Source organism: Podarcis vaucheri (assembly GCF_965113315.1).
Source record: "Podarcis vaucheri genome assembly, chromosome: 13".
Lineage (NCBI taxonomy): Eukaryota > Metazoa > Chordata > Lepidosauria > Squamata > Lacertidae > Podarcis > Podarcis vaucheri.
Window position 1 is genome coordinate 43350424 of NC_138751.1, and position 6000 is coordinate 43356423.

The following is a 6000-nucleotide window of genomic DNA, read 5'->3' on the forward strand; positions in this document are numbered from 1 at the left end:
CAAAAACTTAACCGGCAGAAAATATTTTTTTGAAAAAATCCCTAAGCCCCGGGGTCACAATTTCAGCAAAAATCTGACTTTTCGCAATTCACTCAAAAATGGTGCCAGCCGGTTGCAAATGCTCTCCTGAAAGGTTTGGCACTCGAAACCGAAGGCTTTTTATCACAGGACAAGAAATCAGCCCTCAAAAACTTAACCGGCAGAAAATATTTTTTTGAAAAAATCCCTAATCCCTGGGGTCACAATTTTAGCAAAATTCTTACTTTTGGCAATTCACTCAAAAATGGTGCCAAAAGCTTGAAAATGCTCTCCTGAAAGGTTTGGCACTCGAAACAGAAGGCTTTTTATCACAGGACAAGAAATCAGCCCTCAAAAACTTAACCGGCAGAAAATATTTTTTTGAAAAAATTCCTAAGCCCCGGGGTCACAATTTCAGCAAAAATCTGACTTTTGGCAGTTCACTCAAAAATGGTGCCAAAAGCTTGAAAATGCTCTCCTGAAAGGTTTGGCACTCGAAACCGAAGGCTTTTTATCACAGGACAAGAAATCAGCTCTCAAAAACTTAACCGGCAGAAAATATTGTTTTGAAAAAATCCCTAAGCCCCGGGGTCACAATTTCAGCAAAAATCTGACTTTTGGCAGTTCACTCAAAAATGGTGCCAACTGGTTGCAAATGCTCCCCTGAAAGCTTTGGCGATGGAAACAGAAGGCTTTTTATCAGAGGACAAGAAATCAGCCCTCAAAAACTTAAGCGGCAGAAAATATTTTTTTGAAAAAATCCCTAAGCCCCGGGGTCACAATTTCAGCAAAAATCTGACTTTTCGCAATTCACTCAAAAATGGTGCCAGCCGGTTGCAAATGCTCTCCTGAAAGGTTTGGCACTCGAAACCGAAGGCTTTTTATCACAGGACAAGAAATCAGCCCTCAAAAACTTAACCGGCAGAAAATATTTTTTTGAAAAAATCCCTAATCCCTGGGGTCACAATTTCAGCAAAATTCTTACTTTTGGCAATTCACTCAAAAATGGTGCCAAAAGCTTGAAAATGCTCTCCTGAAAGGTTTGGCACTCGAAACAGAAGGCTTTTTATCACAGGACAAGAAATCAGCCCTCAAAAACTTAACCGGCAGAAAATATTTTTTTGAAAAAATTCCTAAGCCCCGGGGTCACAATTTCAGCAAAAATCTGACTTTTGGCAGTTCACTCAAAAATGGTGCCAAAAGCTTGATTATGCTCTCCTGAAAGGTTTGGCACTCGAAACCGAAGGCTTTTTATCACAGGACAAGAAATCAGCTCTCAAAAACTTAACCGGCAGAAAATATTGTTTTGAAAAAATCCCTAAGCCCCGGGGTCACAATTTCAGCAAAAATCTGACTTTTGGCAGTTCACTCAAAAATGGTGCCAACTGGTTGCAAATGCTCCCCTGAAATGTTTGGCACTCAAAACAGAATGCTTTTTATCACAGGACAAGAAATCAGCCCTCAAAAACTTAACCGGCAGAAATTTTTTTTTGAAAAAATCCCTAAGCCCCGGGGTCACAATTTCAGCAAAAATCTGACTTTTGGCAATTCACTCAAAAATGGTGCCCAAAGCTTGAAAATGCTTTCCTGAAAGGTTTGGCACTCGAAACCGAAGGCTTTTTATCACAGGACAAGAAATCAGCCCTCAAAAACTTAACTGGCAGAAAATATTTTTTTGAAAAAATCCCTAAGCCCCGGGGTCACAATTTCAGCAAAAATCCGACTTTTGGCAATTCACTCAAAAATGGTGCCAACCGGTTGCAAATGCTCCCCTGAAAGGTTTGGCACTTGTAACAGAAGGCTTTTTATCACAGGACAAGCAATCAGCCCTCAAAAACTTAACCGGCAGAAAATATTTTTTTGAAAAAATCCCTAAGCCCCGGGGTCACAATTTCAGCAAAAATCTGACTTTTTGCAATTCACTCAAAAATGGTGCCAGCCGGTTGCAAATCCTCTCCTGAAATGTTTGGCACTCAAAACAGAAGGCTTTTTATCACAGGACAAGAAATCAGCCCTCAAAAACTTAACCGGCAGAAAATATTTTTTTGAAAAAATTCCTAAGCCCCGGGGTCACAATTTCAGCAAAAATCTGACTTTTGGCAGTTCACTCAAAAATGGTGCCAAAAGCTTGAAAATGCTGTCCTGAAAGGTTTGGCACTCGAAACCGAAGGCTTTTTATCACAGGACAAGAAATCAGCTCTCAACAACTTAACCGGCAGAAAATATTTTTTTGAAAAAATCCCTAAGCCCCGGGGTCACAATTTCAGCAAAAATCTGACTTTTGGCAGTTCACTCAAAAATGGTGCCAACTGGTTGCAAATGATCCCCTGAAAGCTTTGGCGATGGAAACAGAAGGCTTTTTATCACAGGACAAGAAATCAGCCCTCAAAAACTTAACCGGCAGAAATTTTTTTTTTGAAAAAATCCCTAAGCCCCGGGGTCACAATTTCAGCAAAAATCCGACTTTTGGCAATTCACTCAAAAATGATGCCCAAAGCTTGAAAATACTCTCCTGAAAGGTTTGGCACTCGAAACAGAAGGCTTTTTATCACAGGACAAGAAATCAGCCCTCAAAAACTTAACCGGCCGAAAATATTTTTTTGAAAAAATCCCTAAGCCCCGGGGTCACAATTTCAGCAAAAATCTGACTTTTTGCAATTCACTCAAAAATGGTGCCAGCCAGTTGCAAATGCTCTCCTGAAATGTTTGGCACTCAAAACAGAAGGCTTTTTATCACAGGACAAGAAATCAGCCCTCAAAAACTTAACCGGCAGAAAATATTTTTTTGAAAAAATCCCTAAGCCCTGGGGTCACAATTTCAGCAAAAATCCGACTTTTGGCAATTCACTCAAAAAATGGTGCCCAAAGCTTGAAAATGCTCTCCTGAAAGGTTTGGCACTCGAAACAGAAGGCTTTTTATCAGAGGACAAGAAATCAGCCCTCAAAAACTTAAGCGGCAGAAAATATTTTTTTGAAAAAATCCCTAAGCCCCGGGGTCACAATTTCAGCAAAAATCTGACTTTTCGCAATTCACTCAAAAATGGTGCCAGCCGGTTGCAAATGCTCTCCTGAAAGGTTTGGCACTCGAAACCGAAGGCTTTTTATCACAGGACAAGAAATCAGCCCTCAAAAACTTAACCGGCAGAAAATATTTTTTTGAAAAAATCCCTAATCCCTGGGGTCACAATTTCAGCAAAATTCTTACTTTTGGCAATTCACTCAAAAATGGTGCCAAAAGCTTGAAAATGCTCTCCTGAAAGGTTTGGCACTCGAAACAGAAGGCTTTTTATCACAGGACAAGCAATCAGCCCTCAAAAACTTAATCGGCAGAAAATATTTTTTTGAAAAAATCCCTAAGCCCCGGGGTCACAATTTCAGCAAAAATCTGACTTTTGGCAATTCACTCAAAAATGGTGCCCAAAGCTTGAAAATGCTTTCCTGAAAGGTTTGGCACTCGAAACCGAAGGCTTTTTATCACAGGACAAGAAATCAGCCCTCAAAAACTTAACTGGCAGAAAATATTTTTTTGAAAAAATCCCTAAGCCCCGGGGTCACAATTTCAGCAAAAATCCGACTTTTGGCAATTCACTCAAAAATGGTGCCAACCGGTTGCAAATGCTCCCCTGAAAGGTTTGGCACTTGAAACAGAAGGCTTTTTATCACAGGACAAGCAATCAGCCCTCAAAAACTTAACCGGCAGAAAATATTTTTTTGAAAAAATCCCTAAGCCCCGGGGTCACAATTTCAGCAAAAATCTGACTTTTTGCAATTCACTCAAAAATGGTGCCAGCCGGTTGCAAATCCTCTCCTGAAATGTTTGGCACTCAAAACAGAAGGCTTTTTATCACAGGACAAGAAATCAGCCCTCAAAAACTTAACCGGCAGAAAATATTTTTTTGAAAAAATCCCTAACCCCCGGGGTCACAATTTCCGCAAAAATCTGACTTTTGGCAATTCACTCAAAAATGGTGCCAAAAGCTTGAAAATGCTCTCCTGAAAGGTTTGGCACTCGAAACCGAAGGCTTTTTATCACAGGACAAGAAATCAGCCCTCAACAACTTAACCGGCAGAAAATATTTTTTTGAAAAAATCCCTAAGCCCCGGGGTCACAATTTCAGCAAAAATCTGACTTTTGGCAGTTCACTCAAAAATGGTGCCAACTGGTTGCAAATGCTCCCCTGAAAGCTTTGGCGATGGAAACAGAAGGCTTTTTATCACAGGACAAGAAATCAGCCCTCAAAAACTTAACCGGCAGAAATTTTTTTTTTGAAAAAATCCCTAAGCCCCGGGGTCACAATTTCAGCAAAAATCTGACTTTTCGCAATTCACTCGAAAATGATGCCCAAAGCTTGAAAATGCTCTCCTGAAAGGTTTGGCACTCGAAACAGAAGGCTTTTTATCACAGGACAAGAAATCAGCCCTCAAAAACTTAACCGGCAGAAAATATTTTTTTGAAAAAATCCCTAAGCCCTGGGGTCACAATTTCAGCAAAAATCCGACTTTTGGCAATTCGCTCAAAAAATGGTGCCGAAAGCTTGAAAATGCTCTCCTGAAAGGTTTGGCACTCGAAACAGAAGGCTTTTTATCAGAGGACAAGAAATCAGCCCTCAAAAACTTAACCGGCAGAAAATATTTTTTTGAAAAAATCCCTAAGCCCCGGGGTCACAATTTCAGCAAAAATCTGACTTTTTGCAATTCACTCAAAAATGGTGCCAGCCAGTTGCAAATGCTCTCCTGAAATGTTTGGCACTCAAAACAGAAGGCTTTTTATCACAGGACAAGAAATCAGCCCTCAAAAACTTAACCGGCAGAAAATATTTTTTTGAAAAAATCCCTAAGCCCTGGGGTCACAATTTCAGCAAAAATCCGACTTTTGGCAATTCACTCAAAAAATGGTGCCCAAAGCTTGAAAATGCTCTCCTGAAAGGTTTGGCACTCGAAACAGAAGGCTTTTTTATCAGAGGACAAGAAATCAGCCCTCAAAAACTTAACCGGCAGAAAATATTTTTTTGAAAAAATCCCTAAGCCCCGGGGTCACAATTTCAGCAAAATTCTGACTTTTGGCAATTCACTCAAAAATGGTGCCAAAAGCTTGAAAATGCTCTCCTGAAAGGTTTGGCACTTGAAACAGAAGGCTTTTTATCACAGGACAAGAAATCAGCCCTCAAAAACTTAACCGGCAGAAAATATTTTTTTGAAAAAATCCCTAAGCCCCGGGGTCACAATTTCAGCAAAAATCTGACTTTTGGCAATTCACTCGAAAATGATGCCCAAAGCTTGAAAATACTCTCCTGAAAGGTTTGGCACTCGAAACAGAAGGCTTTTTATCACAGGACAAGAAATCAGCCCTCAAAAACTTAACCGGCAGAAAATATTTTTTTGAAAAAATCCCTAAGCCCCGGGGTCACAATTTCAGCAAAAATCTGACTTTTTGCAATTCACTCAAAAATGGTGCCAGCCAGTTGCAAATGCTCTCCTGAAATGTTTGGCACTCAAAACAGAAGGCTTTTTATCACAGGACAAGAAATCAGCCCTCAAAAACTTAACCGGCAGAAAATATTTTTTTGAAAAAATCCCTAAGCCCTGGGGTCACAATTTCAGCAAAAATCCGACTTTTGGCAATTCACTCAAAAAATGGTGCCCAAAGCTTGAAAATGCTCTCCTGAAAGGTTTGGCACTCGAAACAGAAGGCTTTTTATCAGAGGACAAGAAATCAGCCCTCAAAAACTTAAGCGGCAGAAAATATTTTTTGAAAAAATCACTAAGCCCCGGGGTCACAATTTCAGCAAAAATCTGACTTTTCGCAATTCACTCAAAAATGGTGCCAGCCGGTTGCAAATGCTCTCCTGAAAGGTTTGGCACTCGAAACCGAAGGCTTTTTATCACAGGACAAGAAATCAGCCCTCAAAAACTTAACCGGCAGAAAATATTTTTTTGAAAAAAATCCCTAATCCCTGGGGTCACAATTTTAGCAAAATTCTT